Source organism: Daktulosphaira vitifoliae, unplaced genomic scaffold (assembly GCF_025091365.1).
Source record: "Daktulosphaira vitifoliae isolate Bord-2020 unplaced genomic scaffold, ASM2509136v1 Scaffold_5, whole genome shotgun sequence".
Lineage (NCBI taxonomy): Eukaryota > Metazoa > Arthropoda > Insecta > Hemiptera > Phylloxeridae > Daktulosphaira > Daktulosphaira vitifoliae.
This window is the reverse complement of record NW_026099576.1, coordinates 21,893,951-21,907,388: the sequence shown is the minus strand read 5'-3', so window position 1 is coordinate 21,907,388 and position 13,438 is coordinate 21,893,951. Positions and strand designations below refer to the sequence as shown.

The window sequence follows — 13,438 nt, the reverse complement described above, 5'->3', positions numbered from 1 at the left end:
AAATTAAAAAAGCGTATCACGTTTTTTTATTTTTCAACACTTCTATAGTAACTTTAAAAATTAAATGAAAATTATCTAGTCATGTATTGTTTTCCGAGTCGCTGTTGTAATACGTCCATGTTATTTTTAATTCAGTTTTATATTTTTTTCCTGAGTCTTTAAGTATAAATTTTAAATAATCGGACTACGTATATTGTGTTTAGGAAGAATTATTAAAAACATATGATTTTATAAAACGAACTGCACAGTGTGTTTTCACTCTGATACCAACCTGATTAAACCCTAATACATGACGTGTTCTCTTTTGAGTCATTTAGTCACCTATTATGGTCTTAAAATATTTATACATACAATTTTTTTGAATACGTTATGAATAGTTCATGAAATAAATTTTTCATTCGTTACTCATCACATTGTATCATTTTCAATGCGTTTGATAACCATTATGGTTTATCTTATAATTATATACTTCAAAATAAGAAACCATGTTCAAGTATAAAAATTAATTAAATAAAATTTTACAAAATATTATACGCATACACAAAAAATATAAAATAAAAATTTTAGCTTCGATGCGAAGCGGAGAAAGTATTAATTTTACTATGATGTGTTTTTTTTTTTTTTTTTTTATGTCTGTTGCTACTTTTTCTCAGCTCTCACTGGACCGATTTCTTTCAAAAATACGTCAAAAGATCACAAATCGTATCTAGTTGAAGACATTACCCTTAAAAATTGAAAAAAATTCCCTCGTTCCCCGCAAATGGGGGAAATATCCAAAAACATTACAAATTTAAAAATCGCTAATTTTCGAAATTTTTTCACTTTTTTTTCTTAAAACTTCCATAACTTTTTCAAAAAACAACAAATCAATATAATTTTTTTTTATACTAAGACCTTAGATATTTACCTTTCACCTGATATCATTGTTATCATTGGTTATGTTATATACTATCAAATGAAAAAAAAAAATTTGTCCCGACATCTTATCTTCTATGTGCAAATGGCTGTCGAAAATTTAAAAAAAAATGTAATGTTTGCGATAAAAATTACATTTTATCGGGATGTTTTTTGTACTTAAAACTGCCATAACTTTTTCAAAAATGAACAAATAAAAATAATATTTTTTTGTATTGAAACCTTAGATATTTCCCTTTCATTTGATATAATTTTTTTTGAAAATCTAACACTTATTCTGCTCACAGGGGGGATTTAAAATAGTAACTTTTTTACAAAAATTAACTTTTTCAACTTAATTTTTGAAAATGTTCCGGAAATACTGCGTCCTTCAAACATATATCAAATTAAAGCTTATTTTATGTACTATAAAATGAAAGAAAAAAANGTTCCGGAAATACTGCGTCCTTCAAACATATATCAAATTAAAGCTTATTTTATGTACTATAAAATGAAAAAAAAAAATTGTCTCGACGACCTATCTTCTATGCGANACTATAAAATGAAAGAAAAAAATTGTCCCGACGACCTATCTTCTATGCGAAAATGGCTACCATATTCAAAAATATGCTATTTTAACAAATTTTTTTTTTTAATTAAACACTATCTACAGATTTGTATCGAAGCGTTTTTTATGATAGTGATTTTAATCACTGTCAGATATCATCTATGCCACGACCCCACTGTGCCGCCACCTCACTGTGCTGGGTTTTTTTTTTTATTTTATTACCATGGAAAACATAACAAAATATAGGCAATATATAATAGGTTAACATGGTAACTGTAAATTGTAAGTTCCTGTCGCACCGCCTCTTCATGTATTTCTCAAACTGACACTCAGTACTATTCATAATCATTTGTTAGATCATTTATTATTTCAGCATTAAAATATTTATGTAAACGTGTAAATAAATCCATTAGCTCTTTCGTATAAATTTATCTTATTTCTAAAATCAACAAGTAATATGTTATAATCATAAGTTTAAAGTAAGATAAAAGGTATCCATATTTAATCATGCTTCAGTAAACACAAAATAATCAACATTACCAAGACTCCGTATATAATAAAGTTTGGCACTTAAAATTTATTGATGTACTTTCTACTTGAAAAGTAATTTTTTAATATTTGACTTATAAGTCTTATACTTACTTCACTTATATGAGTATTTTTTTTGCATACGTTATGACCGAAAAATATCAAATATTCTTATGATTGGTACATATCGTTTAGGATTTCTACAAACAAAATATACTTTTGTGATATTAAAATAATTCAATCGTACCAAATGTGAACATTGGTCTAATCAGGTCACTTGCATTACGAAGAAAAGCACAAAAGATATATAATGTATTGCGGTTGCCGTGATTCAAATGCAATGTGTACTTATTACATTCGCATAGACATGTACCTCATTTTTGATAATGAAACCGTATTATTCAGCTTATGCAAGTAGAAGATTTACTAGCTGGAAATTGTATGATACTTTCATATTTTTTACTCGTGAGTAGTGTTGGGTAGAAAATGGTTGTCTTTAACACCTTTTATCCTCACATCCCCTTTAACATACGCGTAAGACATGCGGTCGTGTCCGTATGTCGTCAGTCACCGTTCAGTCTATACAGGACCGCATTTAAGAATTATGCCTTCCAGGGTTCTCAATTTCGGCAAACCCAATGGCTATTTTTTTTGTCCATTAAAAATATTTTTCTCTACTTTTTTTAAAATTAGAATGAGCAAAATTAACTCAATAATTTACATTTATATTAGTGCTATCCTAAAAAAATTTCCTGGTAATAGCATCCAGTAGTACCCTCCCTAAAATATATTCCAGTTCAGTCTTGCCATCATTCGTATTGATAATATTTGCGTCAATATTTGTGTTTCTCGTCATAAGTGTGATAATTTAAGAAAATTGCTTCCAATTTTTGTACTTTTGCCATATATTTCTTATATGTAGTCAGCCCCCTCGCTCTAATTTTAATATTTATCAGGTATAATTTTCATACCCTTTATTAATTTCCCATTTTCCTAGAATATATAAACAAATTCATTTTAGCAGGTAATTATGTTCTTTAATATTTAAAGAGTTACACTCAATAAGGAGATACTGCATAATTTTAATAATGTGCGTATTAGTTATTATGCAATATCTATAATTAGATATATTTAGGGTTGTTAAAAAACATGTTTAAAAATAAAACATTGCTTAAAACATAAATGAACAGTTTAAAATATCCCATAATGTAACTTTTGAAAATGTTGGTATTTTAAACACGTTTAAAACACGCAGTGTGTTCTAAACGTATAAACTCTGGATAGATTATGATGTTTATAAGTATGAAAGTATTAAAATACTAAGTCGACATAACACCATTGAGTATCGACCCGTTTGTATACCTTTCAAGAGGTCTTAAGATGCACACGTAGTATTAACAATGGATACATTATCTGAATTCAATTTGAGCCCGCTTCTATTCTTGGTTTAATTAAATGTGCACATATTCAAGGTTCATGAAAAAGGAAAAACAAAAACAAAAACGACACTTACATCAACAATGTTACAATTTAACGTCCCTTTACTTAAACTAACAATGTTCTGAACAATAGCCTATGAACCGTATTAATTGTTTTGTCAACTATGTGCACTGCTAAAGAAATTTATTTTCTTCGTTTTTCACAAATAATGTCTGTTTCTTTTTTGGAAAAGGTAACTAAGCAAAAATAACACAAGATAAATTGAAATCAATAGAAACACACATTTCTAGTATTATTTCAAGACCCCTAGAGTTTACTTAAGTATTTATTTTTCAGTTTCATTTCATCCAACATAAATATTCCGATCCTAAATACCCAACGTATTATTTATAGTATTTTAATTACAATATTGAAATATTGACCGATGAGTAAGAGCACGTTTATTGTAAATTGAGACCGCTGAGTGAATAAAACTTTGGGAACACTGTCAATCATTAAAAAGAGGGTAACATCATAATGGCCGTCACTGATGACTAACATTCTTAAGTTTATTAAATTTATGCACTACAACTGGTCCGCAAAATTGATGTGCTTACACATTTCGCTGCTGCTCTGAAGTACCGATCACAACATATTTGACTATTTTTTTCTCTATTAGGCGCAATCTGACAAATAGATTCTATAATTTCAAGTCAAATTATTATTTAGATATGTTGACTAATTGGGTATAGATGACTACTAACTTTAGATCAGTTTTATTATCATTTTTCTACTTGGTTTTCGGTAGTTACTCTTTGAAAAATTACAAAAATATGACTTTAGTCAGTGGCTGTAGTGTTTTTAAAAACAGTTATAAAAATTGTCTAGGTAGATTTAATTATTAAGACTACAATGAATATATTTCTGTCATATTATTCATTTTTATGAGTTAAATCGTGCAAAATAATTGAATATTAGAAATTATATGCAAAGTGTATAACAAATTTTCAATGTCCCCACAATGTCTAACATTACACAGCGTATTTTGCGCGTTAGCAATCTTATTTAAATTTTGTACTTATTGAAAATAATCTTTTTGTTTAGTTTCAGAAGTTTTAGAAACATTGATAGGAACAGAAAGATGCCGAAAAAATAATCTTAAGACTTAAGTTACTATTTCTTATGTGAATTGATTAAACATAATTTATAATTAATGTGTTCATATCATAATTATTCCAGTAAACATTTAGTACATGCTTAGTAATTTTAATTTTAAACTGTTAATTAAGAAAATAAAATTTACTTCCTAAAATTATATGCAAAATTATTAATCTTTCTATGTAGTTTGAAAAACGGTTGCACAAACGCGCTTAGCTAAAATAATTAAGCGGAACATCAATTATCGCAGGATCGAGGATGTTATAAGGAAAGGGATAGGAAACATATTTTACAACCTACCCAAATGACGCGATTCTAAGCTGCTTTTAGATATCGTCGGCAGTCTCTAATCAATGAACGTGAATTTATCATGTTCTTCCGTTGTATAACAGTATAATCCTTTTCCTTCCTATGTTATAAAGCTTCATACAAGCATTACCATTAGACAGCTGTTAACGGACAGAATGAAGACACCGAGGAATTAATAAGATGTTAAAGAAAAGCTATACGTATACATATTACCATTAGTTAGTACTGAGATTTAGTCAAACAAAATTCTATGACAGAGTGCTGAATAAGAAATTGGGTTAACCATTCTCAAGCGTCGTATAAACTCTAGTTCTTGCTTCCTAATTTCTAATTAATTTGATTTCATCCTAAAACAATCGTTTCTCGACTCAGTCTGCGCAAATCATACTTGGTGAAGCCAAAAGTCAAATTAGACATTAATATCAATACTTTATTTAACTATAAAAAGTGTCATGTATCTTTTCATAACATATAATTTCAATTTTATGCAATAACAATTATATTTTTATTATTATTTTACCTATGCTATTTGCAATGATTATATTGAGATATACATTTTGAATGGATAAAATGTTTCAAATAAAACAATTACTTCTTAAAAAAAATTATTAAAAGTGAATCATAGTTTCTTTGAAAGATTATTTAATGATTATAAGGATTATTCATTTAAAAATTACTCATTCCTTTTATTTTTACCCACTAAGATAATTTGGAGGGGATACAAGTATCACAATTCTTCCTCTCAAGGCCAAAGTAATTACATGGTAAAGATACAATTTTTTTTTTATTGAAAGATGCAATAACAAATTATTTTATATATTATATATATACTAGGGTGGCACAAAAATACTGAATACTCAAAAATCGAATGTGTTTTTTACGCGACCCCTTAATTTTTGTTTTTTAATGCTCAAAAAAAAATGAGCTATGCAAAATTTGGGACTGATCCGTTAAGGTTAACCCGTGTCCCCGGGCCTATAAAGTTGAGTTGAAGAGGCAAATTTATTAGATATAACTCATTTATGTTTCATTTTTTTTATTTTTGCTTAACTTAGAATTATGAAAATAAAACTCAAGTAAAGGAAATTTTACAACAAATTCAAAAATAATAACTTCAATGTTGTTTTCTTAATAAATAGCCTACAAAAATATTACACAAAGTAAAAAACGTGTAAAAGTCTTAAAAATATAACTAATTTTGTTTATTTTTACTTATTTATTTTTATTTTATTCTTTGAAAAACGCTTATTCTTTATAAAAAAAAAAAATATATTAAAAGTTTAATTTTTTATGCCAAGTACAATAATTATACTAGATTTATTATTTTATGGTCAGTTAATAAATAATTAATTAAAAACCTAACTAAATTTATTATATTATTAGATTTTTCGATTAGAGAATATAATATATTTTTTGGCTAAAAGTTATGCTTTTTAATTAATACATTTATTACTGTTAAACTATATCTATTTGAGATTTCTGTGCAAGTGTATAATCTTTAAGTGTATATTTGTTGAATAAGACCTTACGTTATGTACGATAAGTTAAAAACAATTTTGTCCGGACGATCTACCATGTGAAAATGGCCGTCGAAATTGAAATAAAAAGTTCAATTTTCGTGTATAAACTCACCTTTTATCATGATTGTATTTTAGTACTTAAAACTGTTATAACTTTTTGAAAAATGAACGAACCAAAATAATTTTATTTGTAATCCTTACGTATTTCTTTTTTATTTAAAACAAATATTTTTTATAAATCTAATTCTTTTTGTCTACCTTTGAAATTGAGAAAAAGGCCTTGGAAAATTCAAATTAGCTCATCATTCTGGAAATGCATTGTACAATTACTGGATTGGAAACGCGTTCGTTAAAATCGCTGAAGATATGGTCTATACCCATAACATACTTAATTTTTACACTTCTTTTTTTATGTTTCTATAACTTTTTGAAAAATATATGAATTAATACGATTTTACTTATGTACTCCTTTCATCCGACATATTTTTTTTTATCGGACCATTTCCCTTACAGAGGGCCAAAACTTACAACACGCGTACAAAAAATAGAACCTTTTCAACTTAACTTTTGAAAATGCTCCGGAAATATTTACACTTTTATATAAATATTTAATATTCTTTATTTTGAAAAATAAATTTGACTTTATGGTAAAAACGAAAAAAAAGTTTGATTTTACAATTTGTGTAAAAATTGAAAATTTAAAAAAAAATGTAACAAATTATATGAAAGTGTTTTTAAGAAATTAACGTAAACTAAATTGGTGTATTAAGAAAGGGGGTTAGGGAACAAATTTCCCTTACTTTTTATATAAAAATATTTATTTTAATTTTAAATATATAACTTAAAAAAAAAAAAAATTTTTTATTTTGTACTATTTCTACGAGGTTGGCTCCATAATTACCCTTAAAAAAATTATATATAAAATTGTTTTTGAACACATTTTTTTTTTATACGCGTTCGCCATAAAAGTTACAATACTGAATGTTTAATTATCTATTTCATAGTGTATTTAATTACAGTAATAATTATTTATTCATGTATTATACTTATAGATCATAAAACTTTTTATAATGATATAAATAAGGAAATAAGAGTAGATTTTGCTTTTGGAATAGTCCATCAATTTCTTAAAATTAAACACTATCTACAGATTTACATCGATTCGTTTCTTACGATAGTGATTTTAATTACTATCATCTATTCTTGTCCAAACTATGTCACGTGCATATTGTGCCGCTTGGTTTTTTTACTATATAGTTTGTTAACTATCTTATTTTAATCTATTACTACAAATTTATGTTTTAATTAAATTAACACGTACAAGTATTATTTAGTTCTTAATTTAACTTGATTGATGTACACAATCATCGTTGACGTCACTCGATTTACAGCCAATTCAAAATTAGGTTTGAAAATTGTTCGTCAGTATTAACTTGATTAGTGAATGTAAGAAGTACTTTTTAGTATATTTACCCTAAATATTCATAGAAATTCCGTTATCAAACTGCAAAGTAAGTTAAAATAATTTATTAACTTGAATGATGTTAATGGATTGTATCAATAAAAAAACATTATATTCAATAACAAACTATTAAAAAGGTAATAATAACTACGTTATTATTAAATCTATAAATATTTTATCAACACGATAATGTACAATTTATAAGACTCAACTATCAACTAAGCTAGTAAACATTTTAGCATAGCATAGTTTTTAGCGGATAGTTTAGTGATAATAGCTTTTTATAATGTCAACAGCTAGTGTTTACTACTAGCTAAATTTTTCCAAATGGAATAATTTAGTAATGATTAATAATGAATTTTATCATTTCGACAGCTGTCGATTTAGTTATATTATTTTCATATATGATTTTCCGAATGTGAATTGAGATATATTTTTTTACTTTATTGTTTTATTAAAAGCAGATGAATTTTTCAAAATATTTATTAAATATTGAACACACGTTTATTAATTCAATAAAATTTATATCAAAGCATTATTTATGTTCACTAAATCAATTTTTCTTTCGTTATTAAAATAAAGGGTTGACAAATAAAGTTTATTAAATGTATTGATTTTTTTTTATGTGTAACACGTGTAAATACATCTTTATAATAATTTCCTATTTCATTCTATACAGTAGCCTATAAGTTCAATATTTTATACATATCAAAATCAAAAGTTTGTAAATTAGCAATTTATAGTATTGTACTGAAAGGCTACATAGAAATAGAGATTTAAACAAAATTAAACAATTGAGTTTTTTTTTTAAAACAAAATTTTTTTAGTAGTTAGATATAAAATTTCTCATTATTTTGTTCGTTAATCCCGCTAATACGAAGCCTCTCCACAAGTTATTGTTTTTTTTTTTTACAAAATTACTTGATTATAATAATATTTTATCATAAGTACTTTTAGCTTCGATGCGAAGCTGAGAAGGTATTGGTTTTACTAAGATGTGTTTTTTTTTTTTGTGTCCGTTACCACTTTTTCTCAGCTCTCACCGAACGGATTTCTTTCAATGATACGTCAAAAGATCACAAATTGTATCTAGTCGAAGACATTACCCTTAAAAATTGAAAAAATTTCTCTCGTTCCCCGTAAATGGGGGGAATCTCCAAAAAAATTACAAATTTAAAAATCGCTAATTTTCGAAATTTTTTCAATTTTTTTTTATTAAAAAATGCCGTAACTTTTTCAAAAATGAACATATCAATATAATTTTTTTTTTTATAGATGTTTGATGTCTTTACCTATCATTTGGCATAGAAATTTTGTAAATTTAACACTTAATCAGCTCACAGGGGGGGATTTAAAATGACAACTTTTTCTCAAAAAATTAACTTTTTCAGCTTAACTTTTGAAAATGTTCCGGAAGGTCTGACACTTTTATATATATCATAAATTAAAGCTAATGTAATGTACTTTAATTTGAAAAAAAAAAATTTGACCTCTGGACTTGTCTTCATGGTGAAAACGGCTACCGAATGCTATTTTTGTGTGAAAATTTTCGATTTTATAATTTACATTTTTTACTTTAAAGTGCTATAACTTTTTAAAAAATGTATGGATCAATACAATTTTTTCATGAGAAGTAGTATTTATATACATCTTTCATTGGATATACTTTTTTTTTAAATCAGACTATTTCCCTATATATGGGGGGGCTTCAAATATAAAAAATGCATATAGAATGTAGAACTTTTTCAACTTAACTTTTGAAAATGTTCCGGAAGGTCTGACACTTTTATATATATCATAAATTAAAGCTAATGTAATGTACTTTAATTTGAAAAAAAAAAATTTGACCTCTGAAAATTCTCGATTTTATTTTTTATATTTTTAACTTTATAATGCTATAACTTATTGAAAAGTGTATGGATCAACACAATTTTTTTATGAGAAAGAATATTTTTTAATAATCCCTTTTTCATTCGACATACTTTATCTTAATCAAGATATTCATAAGAAACTAGCAGATCATGTAGCTTTTGGAATAATACTCCAATTTTTTTAAAATTAAACACAATCTAAAGATTTGCATCGAAGCGTTTATTTTTGATAGTAATTTTAATCACTGTCAGATATCATTATACTTGATCCAACTATACCACGGCACCACTGTGCCGCGACCCCCCTGTGCTGGGTTTTTTTTTTGTATCTTTTTCTACATAAAAAAAAAAAATTGTTTGTTTATGATATCATAAATCAAATAAAGGGTTAAAGAAATAAATAAATACATGATGGTTAAATTAATGCCTACTCAACTTCGCATTGAAAGTATATTTTGTAAGGACATCAATATTATATACTTCTAATCACTTTAATTTTAAAATTAAAAATAATTTTCATAAAAATATTGTTGTAATATCAAAATTTTGATTTTTGTAAAATTAACTATCAAAATCAATTTTGGATGCCTTGTGTATTGTCTTTAACTTGAAGCATAGATTTGCAACTACTTCATTAAAGCTTTAAATTGTGTTTTAATTATGTAGTCATTAATTATAAATTATTATCTCAAATAGTAGAATCTATTATAAATTGCCTTCTCAGCTTCGCATCGAACCTTTAATAATCTAGAATTATTAATTTGATAATTCTATGGCCAGATTCGGAATCAGCGACAAAATTCCATTCAGATTCTATTGTCAAATTGTTTGCCGCAGAAAATATTTGATTTTTTGTTGTGCAGTGATCATATCAACTGATTTATTGATTCAAGGCATATTTTAAATATTTTTTTATAAACTCGTTCAATCTTGTACGACTTTTGACAGTTATATGCATAGGCAGGGAATATATACTAATAACTTCTTACAACATAATATAATTTAATAAATATTTACACTAAAATATAATTTTTTACATACATTTTAGCTATCAACATAATTTCTTAAGCATAAAAAAAAATTGTTTTTTCAAATTAGAAAAAAAAATTTACATTTCAATTAAGAACACTTACAATATTAATTAAATACAAATAATATAATAAACATTTTATAACTAAGAACATTCATATTAAGATGTCAAGATTAGAATTCAAAGAGAAAACTAATTAAGTAGTTATATATTATATATTTTTTTAATTTCTTAAACTTAAATGACAAATAAATGTGAACTGCTAAATTAAAATTCTACTACTCTTTTGTATGAAAACAAAACTTCAGTTCAGAACAATTATGCTTGCATAAAAAGAAAAACAAACATTTTTGATTATTAAAAGATAAATATATGTTTGAATCTTATATTTCCGACTTATATAATTACTACTGAACAAAAGAACTTTCAGTGCATTAAAAAATCTTGACTTCCATAAGGTTTGTAATTTTTACTTTACATTAACAGTAGAAAAACAATGAACTACAGCCTTTGTGCAAGTAAACGTGTTTAAGTATTTAAGATTTCATAATTAAGGTTAACCAGAATAAAATTTAATATCATAATTTTGGAAGGAAATCTACTGTAAAAACTGCAATTTTACTTACTATTTCTTGTAACGAGATTTTCTTTTGTTATGCTGTTGAATTTATCCAGTTGTTCTCTTTAATTTTATAACAAATGATTTTGTTTTAATGCCGACTTAAATGGAAATATCATGGAAATTTCAGTCATAAGTTTTGTACCGCTTTTTCACCCGTAAAACGCTCTCTTAAGTGATAATTAAACTCCTCAACATTTCACCCGCGTGGTAAAAGTTCTTCAGTTTGAATTGGTACTTTTATTCGCGACATCGAAAACCGGAGTACGTAAATAATTAAATTCTGCTAAATAAAATCTCTGGAGATAATTAAACAAAAAAAGAAAAAATATCTATATATATTTATATAAGTCATTTATAAGTTTTTGAAAAAAAAAATTTATATATATAAAATAACCATAAGAAATATTTTTTAATTGTAAGAAATAACATTATTTCTATTATATTATAAATAAAATTATATTAACATTAGTTTTTAAAAGAGCTTTAGTGTTGTTAAAAATATTATTCTAAATGACGTATTTTTATTTTCAAATTAAGAAAACAGTACAAATTAATTTATACATACAAACTATAATCAAGAAACACTTGAGTTACTTGGAAAATGCAAAATATTATTATCCACAAAATTTATTCAATTGTATTATAAAATTAATATTATTGTTCCATTTTGTAATAATTTAAAATTTTATGTACAGTTTAAGTTTAATTTTATATTTTTAATAAAATAACATAAACTAAAATTACAATAGAGAAAATTTAACAAATGAAACATTTTAAATTAAAATACGTCGCATTTTAGTTCAAAGTTGTTTTTTTAGTTCAAGTTCATTAAAAAGAATGATGAATGTATTTCTAAATAACAAATTTACTGAAAATCAACTTTTAATCGTTTGATGTTCAAAAATAAAGGAAACTAATGGTTGTAAAGTCATTTTTTTGCTGGTCTTTCTTCCAGATCATAAAATTATAATTTATTCGGAATTTTGAAAACAACTTATACTTGAATAAATTTAATATAATCTTAATGTTTATTTACATAAGAGTTTCATTTCGCACTTCAAACTGTTATAAAGTTGAAACATTAAATGTAAATTAGAACAATTTCTATCATATCAACGCATGCACTTGAACAAATTTGGTCAAGACAGCCAATTTTGTTAAACGAAAGCAAGATAGTTATTCTCTTAAATTATTTAAATAAAATGATGTATAAAATTACAGACCACATTTTGAAGCAATTATCTAGACTTGCTGAGTCAACAACAATTAATCTTAACAACGAACATATAATTGTTGGTAACTTTGACAGAATTCCACATGATACCTACCAATTGAAAGTGGAAAATAAATATAGTGTTAAAATAGTGTTTTATTACGAGAACAGTCGTATTAAACAGTCAAAAAATAATGTGGCGTGGTGTACTTGATCAAATAATATTTAAAATATATTCATACCATAGGTTTTAAATGATAAATTTAATTTTTCTCTAGTATCTTGGTTGGTGTCTAGTTATGCTGTTATATATATAAACATATTTTATAATACAATTTATTATAACATAATATAGATTAATCATTTTAATATTCGCCACTGGTTTTTTCTTGAAACATTAATTATATGAAGAAAATTCTCTTTGGTGTTTATTAATTTTATATATTTCTGGAATTATTAATTTATAGTATGTTTTTCATTCATTCATTCATGGAGGTGTCAACCTATTTTTATTGAATGACAACATACACATAAAATAAAATAAAAAGTGATCGAATTAATATAATGATTGGTCGAAATAACTATTGAACTAGTATTTTAATAAGTTATTAACATTTTAAAATATACAGTGGAGGCAAAATAACGGGCAATGGTAAAAATAACAAATCCACTAAGATCGAGGGAATAAAAATATCACCTTTTATAATATGTAAAATATGGGCAATATCTTTGATAGTAATATAACTAAAAAACCCAGCACAACAATGTGTGGACGCGATATAGTGAGGAAAAATATATATATAATCTGGAAGTACTCCACATTACTATTATAAACATACCTTCG

At 25.4% G+C, this 13,438-nt stretch overlaps 1 long non-coding RNA gene across 4 annotated transcripts; it reads right to left on the bottom strand.

The window, feature by feature from the left end:
• Window positions 1-1,933: 1,933 nt before the first annotated feature.
• On the bottom strand, window positions 1,934-12,698 carry LOC126907971 (uncharacterized). 4 transcript variants are annotated; one of them, XR_007704656.1, is made up of 9 exons: window positions 11,386-11,781; window positions 7,718-7,900; window positions 6,655-6,813; window positions 5,090-5,223; window positions 4,868-5,016; window positions 4,174-4,222; window positions 4,027-4,109; window positions 3,504-3,666; window positions 1,934-2,983 (listed from the first exon to the last, which is right to left on the bottom strand). It is a non-coding gene; the product is annotated as an uncharacterized LOC126907971 (long non-coding RNA). The 4 variants fall into 4 exon arrangements; XR_007704657.1 differs by lacking the exons at window positions 4,027-4,109; window positions 4,174-4,222 and adding an exon at window positions 12,605-12,698 and having other exon boundaries at window positions 11,386-11,677; XR_007704658.1 differs by lacking the exons at window positions 4,027-4,109; window positions 4,174-4,222 and having other exon boundaries at window positions 6,655-6,819; window positions 11,386-11,779.
• Between the last annotated feature and the right edge of the window lie 740 nt (window positions 12,699-13,438).